This window comes from Pongo abelii, chromosome 9 (genome assembly GCF_028885655.2).
Source record: "Pongo abelii isolate AG06213 chromosome 9, NHGRI_mPonAbe1-v2.0_pri, whole genome shotgun sequence".
Taxonomy (NCBI): domain Eukaryota; kingdom Metazoa; phylum Chordata; class Mammalia; order Primates; family Hominidae; genus Pongo; species Pongo abelii.
Window position 1 is genome coordinate 91140480 of NC_071994.2, and position 15732 is coordinate 91156211.

The 15732-nt window shown below is 34.2% G+C and overlaps 1 protein-coding gene across 5 annotated transcripts in view; it reads right to left on the reverse strand.

Moving 5' to 3' along the window:
- GRM5 (glutamate metabotropic receptor 5) overlaps window positions 1-15732 on the reverse strand; it is a 664926-nt gene that overhangs the window by 496646 nt on the left and 152548 nt on the right. The gene's annotated exons all lie outside the window — the stretch shown is intronic.

Sequence of the window (15732 nt, forward strand, 5' to 3'; positions counted from 1 at the left end):
TGCTTTCTGCTGTCATGGTGAGGAGTGTGTTAACACCGGCAGGATTGAACAAATTAGGAAATTCATTTAGGGTAGTGGAAAACATATTTCTCATTGTTGAAAATGAGACTTATGAATATGGAAAGGAGACAGTTTTGGAATGCAAGTAGAAGCACCAGTGTGCACAATGATCAAATATGATAGAGCTCCAGTTAAAATTAAAATAAAATATAAAAACATATAGATATATGCATATGTGCATATTATTTGTATACATAATTTGCTTTTTTAAATTTAATTGTTTTTAACTTTTATTTTAGGTTCACCGGCACATGTGCGGGTTTGTCATATAGGTAAATTGGGTGCTGTGGGAGTTTGGTGTACAGATTATTTCATCGCTCAGATGATGAGCATGGAAGCTAATAATGTTTTTATCTTCACCCTCCTCCCACTCTCCACTCTCAAGTAGGCCCCAGTGACTGTTGTCCCCTTCTCTGCATCCATGTGTACTTAATATTTAGTCCCCACTTGTAAGTGAGAACATGTGGCATTTAGTTTTCTATTCCTGTGTTAGTCCACTTAGGATAATGGCATCCAGGTCCATCAATGCTGCTGCGAAGGGCACGATCATTTTATATTTCATGGTTACATAGTATTCCATACTGCATATATACCACTTTTTTAAAAATCCAGTTTATTGTTAATGGGCATTTAGGTTTATTCCGTATCTTTTTCACTGTGAATAGTGCATAAATAGATTTTTTTAACTGACTCTCTTTAGAGGACATGCATGTAATTACACTGCAGTCACAAGGAGCACATATAGTGTCCTATTATTTTGTTTCTAGATACTAAGGAGCCAGAGCTTCCTGGGAAAGAGTACCTGACTCCAGGGCTGAGGCAGGGAAAATACAAGATGATTTGGCAACATCCTGTTGTGCCAGAGGTACTCTAGGGGCATGTGCAAAAGACATAAGAACCAGTTGAAGGAGCTTCCACTAGTCAAGTCTGGGACGAATTGAAATAAGTGATAATTGACAGGGCAGGAGCATCGCCATCTTGCACAAGCACTGCCATCTTAAAGTTCCCCTTGATCAAAAATTGCCTAAATCCAAAGGGCATCAGCCTAATGGCTAAGGTTAGCATGACCATAAACCATAAATGACATCTCCGACCAGAAACATTCCAACCGTAATATAAACCTCTCCCCGACCAGAGACATGCCAGCCCCGAGATAACCTCCCCTCCAACCAGAGACATTCCAACCCTGCCATAAAACTTCTCCCCCACACAGAAACATTTCAAGTCTGTAATAAGCTCCCTCACTCTAAAACCAACACATACTCTTAGTCTGTAAGAGAGAGCACTCCTGACTGAAATTGGCCAGAAGCCCCTCTCAGGTTTATTCTCCAAAATAAACCTGTCTTTGACTGTTGAGCCACTTTTTGTGTTTCTTTCCTCTTTAACTCTTAACAATAATAATGACCAGTTATAATATTTTGAGTAAAATAAGAATTTATGAGATTTTACTAACATAAATGGATACATATATAAATTGGGGGTAGTGTTGGAATTGGAAGGGAATTCTTCCATGCCAACTAATCAATCTACAAAGAATTATGGAATTAGGAGATTACCACTTGATAATCATCAGTGAAAACTCATTCAGGCAGAATTCATCAATGAATGCCAAATCTGGTGTGTAAAAGACTGATGAAAAATGGAGTATTCACACAGTCTCAAAGTAACTTTCCATAAATGCATATTGATTATTTATTGATAGCATACTTATTAACTTTCTAGTGTAGAAATCTCACAGGCACCATTAATTAAATAATAAATGTTACCATCATCAATAATGAAACAAAATGAGCACGTATACCTTCTGATATACACACTGCAAAGAGCTCAGCATCACTTCTGTGGTATTCTTGCCAAAAATGTACAAATTCTTAAATATAACAAACATTATAAATGGAGTCACATTCTACACAGTAACTAGGCTAATTTTTAAAAATGTTACGACCATTAAAGACAAACAAAAAATAAGGAACTATTCCAGATTGAAAGGTATTAAAGAGATATGACAATGAATAAAACCACTGAGTACGGATTGGCTAGTGGGCCTAAAAAGGGTATATCTGGGATAATTAGGAAAATATAAGTGGGGTCTGTCGACCAGAAAATAATATTGCATCAATACTGATTTCCTGATTTTGATGGATACATTGTGCCTATGTGGCAAAATGTTCTTGTGCATAGGAAATATATATTATAGAATTAACAGGTATGGTAGGAAGAAAAATAGCCCCTAAAAGTATCAGGTTCTGAAACCTACACCTGTTTAAGTGTTGTCATATAACAAATAAGGTTCTTTGCAGATGTGAGTAAGTTAATGATTTTGAGACTGGGAGATTATCTTGGATTGTTCAGGTGGGCCCTAAAATACCACCACAAGTGCTCTTATCAGAGAGACGCAAGGCGGTACTTAACCCAGACAGAAGAGAAAAAGAAAGTGTGAAGATGGAGGCAGAAATTGGGTTAATATGGAGGCAAGCCAAGGAACATTGATAACCAACATTAGTTGAAAGAAGCAAGGAACAGATCTCTCTCTGGAGGAGACCCCATCCTGCCAATACCCTGATTTCAATCCAATGAGGCTAATTTTGAATTTCTGGTCTCCAGAATTGTGAATGAATAAATCTCTGTTATTTAAATCCACCAAGTTTGTTGTAATTTGTTAATGCAGCCACAGGAAACTAATACAAGGAGTAATGGGGTATCATAACTGAAACTTACTCTTAACTTTTTCAAAATAAGAGAAATGTTAACAAGGAAATCCGGGTGAAAGTCATACAAGAGCTCCCTATATTTTTTCAATTTCTATGTAAATTTTTAATTACTGAATAATGCTTTTAAAAATTTAAAAATTAGAAGATTAAGTAAAGGTTCAAAGGTATTGCCTGCATAACATGAAATGAGAGGAAGATCAACACTTTCTAGAAGGATTCAGACACTAAATATTCTACTATTTTATCCTCTCAAAATGTTGGCCTTTATCCTAAAGCTATTTATTTCCTAGTTCTGAAGTGGCTATAGTATCTACAGATATCATATTTGTTTTCAAGATCAGAAAGAGAGTAGAGAAAGATGATAAAGGTTCATGCCAGTTGAACCTGTGTCTTTTTATCAAGAAAGCAGATGTTGTTTTAGGGATCTCCAGAAAATATTTGTTTAAATCTCAGTAGCCAGAACTATACCCAACTGTGAGGGAAGCTGTGAAGATGGGCATTTGCCTTCCCAGCTTCTGGAGTAGATATAAAAATGGAGAAAAAGATTGAAAAACATCTGTTGAGTTGGCTAATAAACAGTGTTATCTCCCTGGCAATAGAGATAGATAGATAGACAGACAGACAGACAGACAGAGAGATAGAGAGATAGATAGATAATCTGTATTTAGAGAGCCTAGCACAATGCTTTAAATATATGTTCAGTAAATGCTTATAATATTAATTGGTGTATGTAAGAATGAATCATAAATGGATGAATTAAAGAATCTTATATTCCAAGTTTATATTAGCCATGTGAATAAATGTCAGCTTTATTAGAGCATAGTCCCCAATATAGAATCATTTCAGAATACCTTAACACCCTAGGCCATCATTTGTGTTTCAGTTTGTAAGTTTTACATTCTATCATGATTTTTTGTCTTAGATTTTCTTTTGTGTGCCCAATCTTATGATATTACATTAAAACCATATCAACTTTTAGCATGAATTGCTACAAAAATCTCTTCTCTCTCATCTCTTTAATGTCTTCTCTCTCACCCCATTAAATGAGGTAAGTAAGTAGGAACATACTAGAAAGAAAAATAGGAAAGACAAAACTTGGTAAATAATTAGGTGTAAGAAGTGATTCATAAGAAGTATTCAATCAATATTCTGAAGACCCTGTCTTAGATAATTGCAGTGGATGGGAATATCAAACACAGAAAGATAATTGAGAAGACTTATCATGTAAAATTGATGAGAGCTGTTTTAGACATAAGGAGTCTGATGTGTCAGTGGGACATACTTGTGCAGATAAATATGTATTTGAGAATTAGACATTTAGGACTTAAACTAAGGGAAGTTAGAACAAGAGATGTAAGTTTGGTATTCTTCTGCAGGTAGCTGCTAGTTAAAGCTTTGAATAGATAACATTTCTCAAATATATCATACAAAGTATAAAGAAAGAGGACTATGAATAAAATCTTGACGTTTCACAAACCGTGATGGCAGTCAATTCCAGCACTGGGAGAAACAATCTGGTATAGAGGAAGGGAGTGAGAAGACATCATTTCTTTTTCTGATACAAATTCAATATGCAATTTACATTAATGCTTCTCAAACTGTAGTGTGAACAAAAATTATCTTGAAGTCTTGTTAAAACACAGATTTTCAGGTCCTATTTCCAGATATTCTAATTTAAGGGGTTTGAAAGGATGCCAGGGAGTTTGAATTTCTAACAAACTCTCACATCATGCTGATGCCTCCCACCTAGGACCACCCTTTGTTATATCTCAAGGCTCCAAATTAAACCTTCTTACCCACAGTGTGGCCCATGGGCCAGAAATATTGGCATCACCTAGGAGCTTGATGGAAATGTAAAATCCTAGGCTCCAACCCAGATCTACTGACTCAGAAACTGCCTTTTAACATTATCCCCAGTTGACTCATATGGGCATGAACGTTTGTGAAGCACTGCCATCTAAATGTATTATATAACATTTTGTTTCATTTCTGTTAAAATGACAATGTTGGTCTCATTTTGATTCCAACATACTATGAGGTAAAAAATCAGACTTTGAAGCCAAACATTGATAAGTGAATTGTGCCTCCACTAACCTTAGTTTCCCTATGTATAAAATGGAGATCATAGTAGTGTCCTCCCTTGGTTATAACAAGAATGAAATAATGTTATGAATATAATGTGCCTAGCTTCCATTTGAACAGAGAGCTACGGTCTCACATTGGTTTTACACTTTCACATGAATATTCAGGTTGCAGCTAGCACAGGGCTGCTTGTGAAATTGCTTATTTGTTATGTTGGTTCTACCTATTTGATTAGTTAATTTGATAAATTTAATGATGCTTTAAGTGAAATGATTCCAGTTAATGATTATTGATTTTAACCTCAAGAAGAGGAAAATAAAATTGATTCCTAGGTAATTACAACTTAAAATACATACATTGAGTGTGCAGATACTGACTGATTAAATATAATGAATATTTAAAAACTGATATAAAATTGTGACCAAGTTGGAGAGAATCGGATTGTGGCTCTGACAGTAATTAAAACAAAAATTGAGAGATGGCTGGAGTGTACTTCCGTCTCGTGAATCTTGCGAATCTACCATTTCCTCTCCTTTCTTCAATGCCACTTTTTTTATTTCTCAAATAGAACTATGGTACCCTGAATCTTATCTTCCAAAGGCTTTGTTTCTGTATCCAATAAATAGATATAATATATCTAATACATGGGGTTGTTGTAAGAAAATTTAAAAAATCCAAGTGCTGAACACAGAGTTTGGCAAAAAAAAAAAAAAAAGAATTAATAATTGCTGTTATTATGTAAATTTTACCAGTAATAGATTTGAGGAGGAGGTTGATGATGCTGAGTTTTTCAACATTGTATTCTTTAGGATTAGTAGCACCCTATTATATACAGAAGCAACAATCAATAATTGTTTGCTGAATTGAGCATCCAGAGTAAGTTTTTATATTGTGGTAGTTGCAATTAAGCAGTAAATCTGACACACACACAATTTTTTTTTTTTCAGAGATAAAAATGGAAGTTCTTTTATGCTGCTAGTGAAGACTTACTTCCTCCAACTCTTTTCTATAAATACAAAAAAAAATACTCAGGTATGCTGGTTTTTCCTGTATACTTAGCATATTACCCTTAAATAATACTGTTGGAAAGAGAAAAAATGAATAATGTCACCCCTAGTAAACTAGTCAATATTGAGGGAGAAACTCTCAGTTTACTTTAATTTTCTAATAGATCAAATAAAACTCTATTTCTACTTCTAGAAATAAAATAGATCAAATAAAACTCTATTTCTATTTGATCTATTTCTAATAGATCAAATAAAACTCTATTTCTCATGTGGGGAGATTTAGAGTCTAGCAAGATTTTATTCTCAAATAATAGATTCATTTGAAGAGATTAAAACAAGTCTTTGTCAAAATGAAGGAACATTTTTAAATGAATTTGAGAAATTCATCCCAAGTGATTTAACATAAAATATTTTTGTTTCTATTTTTATTTTATTTTTTGAGATAGAGTCTCGCTCTGTCACCCAGGCTGGAGTGCAGTGGCATGATCTCAGCTCACTGCAAGCTCCGACTCCCAGGTTCACTCCATTCTCCTGCCTCAGCCTCCTGAGCAGCTGGGACCACAGGCGCCTGACACCACACCCAGCTAATTTTTTTATTTTCAGTAGAGACGGGGTTTCACCGTGCTAGCCAGGATGGTCTCGATCTCCTGACCTTGTGATCCGCCCACCTCGGCCTCCCAAAGTGCTGGGATTACAGGAGTGAGCCAAAGTCTTTAAAAAACTGAGCTCATTAACAAAAATAAAGTTCCATTCAGAACACAGAAATTTAAATTTCCAAAGTATTATCTACTTGCTGTCAGCTATGAAGGTCTTGAATATTTGAAGTGGTCTCATACGCAAGAATTTGAGACTAGCTCAAAGCAAATGACCACAGCAGGTAAGAAGCACATTTCTGCAAGTGAAAGATTAAGATTTTAACTCAAGATTTCATATTTTGTTGCCTTGGATATTCAAGGAGAAGCCACTTGCTATAGAGGGAAAGACAGATGCAACATGCGTAGAATTACCTCAAAATTCTGTGCTTCTTATGACAATTGACATGAATGTTACTTGGCATCACAATGCCCTGGGAAAGATAGGTAGAGAGAACAATTACTTTCTCTTGCACATCAACACACCTCCCTTGTCAACACATACAAACTCATAGTAATCTTGCACAAAATGGTTTTATTACCTTTTCATTCAGCATTTCTGCTTATACATCCTTAAGTATATCATCTACTTTATTGGGTATCATATAGAAAACTGCGCATTTTCATTTGTAGTAGATCAGTTTCTGCTGCACCTGTAGCCAATCTTCCTCACAATTAGCCCGCTCTAAAATACGAGATAAATAAGTCCTAGGTATTTACTGTACAAACTTAGTGCCTATAGTTAATGTTGTATTGTACACTTAAACACTTGCAAAGAGGGTAGATCTTATGTTAATTGTTCTGTCACAAAAAGTAATAATAATAAACAAGAAAGCTGGAAGAAACTTTTGCAAATGATGGATATATTTATGGCATTGGTTGTGGTGATGGTTTCATCGGTGTATATTTACCTCCAAACTCATTAAGTTGTATCCATTAATTATGTACAGCAGGGGTGTCTACTCTTTTGGCTTCCCTGGGCCACACTGGAAGAAGAATTGTCTTGGACCACACATCAAATACAGTAACATTAACAATGGCGGATGAGCTAAAAAAAAAAAACACCTCATAATGTCGTAAGAAAGTTTATGAATTTGTGTTGGGCAGCATTTAAAGCCATCCTGGGCTGTAGTCGCATGTGGCTTACAAGGCTAAGGGTTGGACAAGCTTGATGTACAGTATTTTGTATGTCAAGAAATTAAATTTTAAAAATGTTGAAAAGATAAAATGTTGATGTTGGAGAGAAAAAAAAAGCAGCTAATATTTTGGGCACCTTGCATGTGCCAGTAACCATACAAAAAGCTTTCTGTTACGTCATAGAATCCTCCCATTCTCTATTAGGTATCTATTATCTCCATTTTGCTAATGAGGTAGCTGATGCTCAGAGTAGGAAATTTGTCAAAGACACACATTCAGTGAGTGGAAGAGCCGAGATTGAACGCAGGATTCCTAACTTCAATTTATATTTCTTTAAGATTGTACTCTTTACTGTGTGAGAAAAGACATAAACACTATACAGTGTATCAAAATCTTTCATATACCTCCTACCATCTTTAAAACCCTCCTAGTTTTAAGAAAAATTCATTTCACAAAGAGCTATAATTTTTCATCTTCTTGTTCAGCAATGCAGTTTCATTCCTGATGCTGCTATTAACTCTTAAATAATCTAAACCTAATGAATAATGCGAAAGTCACAGGCAGATGAAAGGAGAATTAGGGCCTTGGAATTCTCCTGTGATGAGTAATTAGTTTATCCTGAGAGAAACCAGTCTTTTAAAACAACAGGAGCCTCTCAAGTCATGGAGGGTCTAACTAGTCTCACTATCATGATTTCATAACGCTGGGAGGGTTTATTGAACTTTTGATTCCAAAATGTAAACAAAATGATTTTTTGAAACACTGGAACCAAACATTTACTGGAATAAGAAACTGCACATTTATTCTCTAACTTAAATATTAATACACATATCAAGTGATAAATGTTTGTGAGTCTGACATAAATTTCCAAGTCATTACCTTACAGGTATTAAAAAAATATTAATCCTTGCTAGGAGACTATCTTATTTGCGTCAAGACTCTTTAGAGATGTCTGATTATTGCTGATCTGTTTTGTGAGTATACCATGCCATTTGCTTTTTTTCAGGGTCCATCTTAGTATTTGTAGAAAAGTGTTCAGCTTTGCCCAAAGTTGTCTTTTGCCCCATCTGTTTAATATTCTGGTTCTGACTTTCTCTGTGCTTAGGTCTGATGCTTCTGTGAATTCCTGTCTGTGGCTCTCCTGTGCTGCAGTAGAGAGAGGAACACTTTATACTCCTTTTTTTGTGGGAAAAAAAATCACTTCCTAATAGGGGCTTGAGCTGAAATCAATGAGTAACTGAGCAGACATGTGAGACAGACATTAACATTTCTTTTTAACATTGCTGCTGTTAAGTCATGGTCCTTTCTAATTCCCAGATTCTTATTGAAGACCTCACATTGGCCTAACCAGGGCAAAAAGCTTGGAAATGTAAGGCATTTTATTGCATGGGCTATTTACCCAATAAAGGACTATACAATTTTAGATGTTGGAGGTAAAGAAATGTGGGAGATTATGAAGATATGATCATTGGGAGATAAACAGAGTCTTAGTATGTGGAGGTTGGATTTTGCAGACTTCTATCCACAGACTAATTCTTCAGTGCATATTTTTAGAATTGGCTCCTAGTTTTATAATTGAAAAAACACAGCTGAAAATATTGGAAATATTAATCAGAAATACAATATCTCTATTACCTACTCAATTAAAATGGCTAAAAATAAGCATTCAAATTTTGGTAAATAAGTTCTGAGTAGTTAACAAAAAATAAATTATATCTAGGCAATGTTTGTTAATGAAATTAAGAGAGTCCTAAGTGAACGTGGTTTCTGAACATTTAGCAGGAGAGAGAACTATTGATGTCCTCAACCAAATGACCACCTCATGTTGGTGAAATATCTAAAATCTAAGAAAGATCTAAGAAATGCACTCCTAAAAAGTAATTTTAATTAAATAAAAGTGTTCTTATTTTTTCTAGTAGTTTTTCCATTATAAAAATGATATAACCTGGCCAGGCGCAGTGGCTCACACCTGTAATCCCAAAACTTTGGGAGGCAGAGGCGGGTGGATCACCAGGTCAGGAGATCTAGATCATCCTGGCTAACATTGTGAAACCCCGTCTCTACTAAAAAACACAAAAAGTTAGCCGGGCGTGGTGGCAGGCGCCTGTAGTCCCAGCTACTTGGGAGGCTGATGCAGGAGAATGGCATGAACCCGGGAGGCAGAGCTTGCAGTGAGCCGAGATCTCACCACTGCACTCCAGCCTGGGCAACAGAGTGAGACTCTGTCTCAAAAAAATAAATAAATAAAAATAAAAGGATATGACCTGACCTGTAGTAGTTTAGTTAATAGTATAATACCAATTGTTTGGACAAATGGTGATGTAAAATATCATTAAGGAAAACTGAGGGAAGGATATATAGAAATTATCTGTACTATTTCTACAACTTTTCTTAAACCTAAAATGGTCCCTAATCAGAAAAAAAAAAATGAGTTTTTAAAAAAAATCTATGGTTAGGAACTATTTTTTGCCCATATTCTCTTCTCAAAGATAAAGATGTTAATCTAGGCATACAAGGTACTCTGTGATCTCTGCCTCTTCAACCTCATTTCATCAATGCTCTCTTGCATTTGACTTCATCAATATATGCACGTGTTTGTTCTATGCCATACACTTTGTTAATATTTTAGATATGCCACTGCATTCAAACATTATATGAACCTTATTACCCAAATATTAAATATGAGGAAACTGAAGCTCAGAGACATTAGGTAATTTATCTAGTGTTACATACATTCAATGAAACATCAATATGTACAAGTCTGTGACTTCCAAATCTAGACTCAAAACTGTCCAGATTAAAATGATAATGAATCAGTATACTTTAAAGTTAATTTTTAAACGGCAAAAATTTCACATGGAAGCTTAATCTAGTTAATTGTGATCTTTATGCTATTTACAGACAAAACATTGGAATGGATTACCAAAGGATTGCTCTCCAAACTATGAGTCAAGGAGAGACAGTCATTCGTTCTGGCTGATTTAGACATTTATTAGTTAGTCAGAAATAGTATATACAAAAAAAATTATTTCTCTACCCCCCACCTTGCCATAAACAACTGGGTTCTTAGTTTCAGATTATAAAATTGAAATCCCTAATTGATGTTCAAGTGAAAAGAACATAGAACCAGGAGTCATTGAACTGAAGTTCGTATCTCAGCTCTGCCCTTAAATTGTGGTTACCTTCTATAGCCCTCACTTTCTTCATCTGAAGAATTAGAATAAGTCCTTATATCACAGATAGCTATAAGGATTAAATTAGATCAGCCAAATAAATTGCCTATAGGAGAAATTGGCATCTAGGAGGCTGAATTAAGTTTGAACCTGAGCTGTATCTTAATATTGATCAGCCATGTTACTTTTTCTTCCCTTTTGTATTCCTACAATGCAAGATAACTTGAATTTTCTATCCTCAATTTATTATGATGTATTGCTCCAACATGTAAAAAACCTTAGGGAAAGCAAAGTGACATTTCAAAATCCCGCTGTTGGTATTGGGTAACCAATATTTCTGCAAGTCAAATAGATTCCAATTTTTTGTTTCTATCAAAATTGAAGGAAAATTCAACAGATGATCAGCTGGTCACTAAAATTATTTTCTCATGTTCATCATGTGATTTTTGGAAAATAGAAAGAATTAAAAACATTCAATGTCATTGCAATAGAATTTCTTCTAGCCTACTTGTTCATTTATGTGAACAGTATTTCATAGCTCTTACATTTATAATACAATCTAAAAAATACAAATAAGTGATATATAAACCTTTTGCTCACATAAGTCTCAATTCTAATAGGAAGTAATATTTATCTATGGATCCATGAATCATTTGGAAAAAGAACTCCACCCATCTTATAAAAATTTGTCATTGCCAAATTATTTTATGTGTAATAATTCTTTTAATTTGTAATATAGTTATAAAATTTTGATCAATTTAATAAATTATTTATGAGAATAACACTGTCCAGGTTTTTAAAATACAGGGAAATAGACACACACATATATACATGTATCTGTACACACAATTTATCTATTTTTTTTTTGTTTTACACACACACGATAAATTTTTAAAAGTATATCTTACATTATAATTAAATTTTGTGAAAGAAATGTAATGAAAATACAAATTATAGAGGAGTATTAATTTTTAACTGTTAAAATCAGTACATTTGTACTGATTTCCATCTTGTATAGAAATTGGCCAGGTGCAGTGGCTCATGCCTTTAATCCCAGCATTTTGGGAGGCCGAAGTGAGTGGATCTCCTGAGGTCCGAAGTTTGAGACGAGCCTGACCAACATGGAGAAACCCCGTCTCTACTAAAAGTAAAAAATTAGCTGGGCATGATGGCACACGCCTGTAATCTCGGCTACTCAGGAAGCTGAAGCAGGAGAATTGCTTGAACCTGGCAGGCGGAGGTTGCAGTGAGCTGAGATCACACCACTGCACTCCAGCCTGGGCAACAAGAGCGAAACTCCATCACACACACACACACACAATTTAGCTAATCTTTACGGGCATGATATAGCCTCCCTTTTCAATGTTTCTTTGGCCAGGCATTCTAATTCACATTTTTTAAGTGTATGCTATAACAATAACAGACAAGTCTGGACTACTGACATAAATCTGTTGGATTATATCATTACAATTTTTTCTTCCTCATAGCAATTCTCTTACTACTTTACATTAACACACAAATAAAACTCTATTGTCTCCTTAGTTGTTTCCCAAATTTATCTTAATTGGCACCTAAAGAGTTCATGTGCATAGTAACTACAGTTATGCACCACCTATTGCCAGAATGTTTTGGTCAACAACAAATCATATATGCAAAGGTGATCCCATAAGATTATAATGAAGCCGAAACATTCCTATTGCCTAGTGATGTCATAGTTATTATAATGTCATAGTGCAACTCATCACTCGTGTTTGTGGTAATGCTGGTGTACAAACCTCCTGTGCTGCCAGTCTCACAAAAGTCTTTTTTTTAAATATCTCATAAAATCTAACACATACAGTACCTAATACTCAAGTTAATGACAATAAATCACTATGTTACTAATTTATGTACTTCTGATAATATACTTTATACTTTTTATCATTATTTTAGAGTATACTCCTTCTGCTTGTGAAAAAAGTCACCTGTAAAACAGCCCCAGGCAATCCACCAGGATGTATTTCAGAATAAGGCATTTTTACCATAGGAAGTAATGGCCCCATGCACATTATTGCCCCTAAAGATTTTACAGTGAGAAAAGTGGAAGACAGTGATATTTACGGGTCCTGATTCTTTGTAGACCGAAGCTAATGTGTGTGTTTCTATCTCAGTTTTTAACAAAAAGTTTAAAAATAAAAACTTTTAAAAATATTAAAAAGCATACAGAAAAGGAATATAAAGAAAATAGTTGTGCACAGCTCTTCAATATGATTGTGTTTAAAGCTGTTATTACGATAATCAAAAACTTAAAGTTTATAAAGTAAAAAAGTTACAGTAAGTTTATTATCGAAAAAAGGTGTTTTAATAAAATTAGTACGGCTTAAGTTTACTGTGTTTATAAAGTCTACAGTAGTACACAGTAATGTCCTAGGGCTTCACATTCACTTGCCACTCACCAACTCACCAGAGCAACTTCTAATCTTTCAAGCTTCATTCATGGTAAATGCCCTATACGGGTGTACCATTTTTTATGTTTTATATTGTATTTTTACTGTACCTTTCCTATGTTTATATATGTAAACACTTATCATTTTGTTACAATTGCCTATAGTTTTCACTACAGTAATAGGCTGTACAGATTTGTAGCCTAGGAGCAACAGGCCATACCACATAGCCTAAGTGTAGCATAGGCTATCCCATCTAGGTTTACGTAAGTACACTCTATGAAGTTCACAGGATGAAACTGCCTAATGTTGCATTTTTCAGAAAGTATTTCCATTGTTAAGTGACATATGACTATAAATGTATATTATGCAGCTAATTAGCAATATCTTTATTCTCTTAACTCTGAGAATTACCTTCCTAAATTTAAATAAAGATTATAAAATTAGAATAAATGATATTCACTTTAAACTTGTAAGACCTATATATTTTTAATCAAAAAGGGTTAAAAGTTTATGTAACATTCAAATGCTTTATTAAAGCTATAGGAGAAAAAAAGGTATTTATTTGAATTACAGCACTGCTGGGGAAACAGAGAGAGAGAGTACTTGGATGTTTTCATTTTCCAGGGCATCATATACTAAAGAATCATTCCATCTAATTTCTTCAAATCTGAAGAACACACACCTGGCAAATCATGAAAATAAATGTTATGTTGTTATCAATGATATTTTTAAATGCCATTTTAATAATTTGACTAACTTTTTTTCTAATCACAGTATTATGTGTATCATCAATCTGGTACTCAATTTTACTCCATTCCACTTAATCATTTATTAAGTCCTTTGATACCAGGTCCAGTCTAAGAAATAAATACACAAGAGCCATAAATGCCACTCTAAAGGAATAAAGACTGCCTTCCCACTCTCACACCCAGTTCTCTTAATCTCACCATGCTTTTTAAGATTTGGATGAAGTATCATCGTTTCTCTGGAAAAACTATTTTCATACCCACAATTCTAAAGGTTAGATGCCATAACTCATGCTCCTACATATATAACCAATTTTGTTTATTTATTTTTCCCCAGACTCTGGCAAATTTTAGGTACATAATAAAAATCCTTTGAATGATTTCATTTTAGTCATAATTAAGAGAATGGATAAAATTATAGGTGATTCTTGTGAGTATAAACTAAGAGTCAAGCTATTAGAGAAGCATTCCCTAAAGCAATCAAGATAACTAAAGGCACAATTTATTGTCTGTGGATCTCAGTAGAGCTTACCCCATGAGTCCTTGTATATTGATCTTATGAAACCTCATGTATGCTTGGGACTACGTTTTAATAAACAACACTTTCTGACATAAAAAAATTATTAATCAAAATGAAGTCCTAATCATACCAAGAACACCAAATGTTTCAATTTTCCATATTAAATTTAAATTCAGCAGTTTTCAAACACAGCCAAGGATGCCTTTGGTGTCCCCAAGACACTTTCAGAGGATCTGCAATGTCAGTATTATTATCATAGCAATACTAAAGCATTGTTTGTCCTTTTCTACTGTATGGACACTTGCAGATGCAATTATGCACATCAATCTATGTCCAATAGGGTTAGCTAACAAAATAAAACAAGTGAAAACCAGAGTAAGTTATCAAAACACAACTGCTAGTGTGTCTAAAATGCAAAATTACAACATCAATAATTTATATATTGCTGATAGTAGTATAAAATGGTATGTCCAACTCCAGAAAACATTTTGGCAGTTTCTTAACAATAATAAGTAATAAATAAACATTCCACTACCATACAACCCACCAATTGCAATCCTGGGCATTTATCCTAAAAAATGAAAAATTATATTTACGTATAAATATGTACACAAATGATTATGGCAGGCTTATTACAGATATCTTTAAATGGATGAACATTTAAATGTGGTACATCCATCTCATGGAGTACTATTAGGTAACAGAAAAGAACAACCTATTGATACTAATATATACAACAACTAATATAATCTCTAGAGAATTATGCTAAGTGAAAAAGCCAAAGGTCATATATTGTATGGTTCAATTTATATAACATTCTTGAAATGACAATATTATAGAAATGGAGAAGAGATTGGTGGTTGACAAGGTTCAGAAAAAAAGAGAAAATGGAGGAAGTGGGTGTGGCTATAAAAGGATAACAAGAGGTTTCCTAGTGGTGATGGAACACTTCTCTTTCTTAACTGTATTAATGTCAATATCCTGGTGGTGATTTTATACTATAATTTTGCATTTGTATATTTTCTTTGGAAAGAAGTCTTTGGGAAAAAAATGTTTATTCAATTTTTTTGCTCATTTTTATTTGGGTTACTTGTTCTTTGCTACTAAGTCGTATGGGTCCCTTATACATTTTGGGTATTAAACCCTTCCTAGATATGTGGTTTGCAAATATCTTCTTCCAAGCCGTAGGTTGCCTTTTTATTTTGTTGCTTGTTTGCTTTGCTGTACAGAAATTTTGG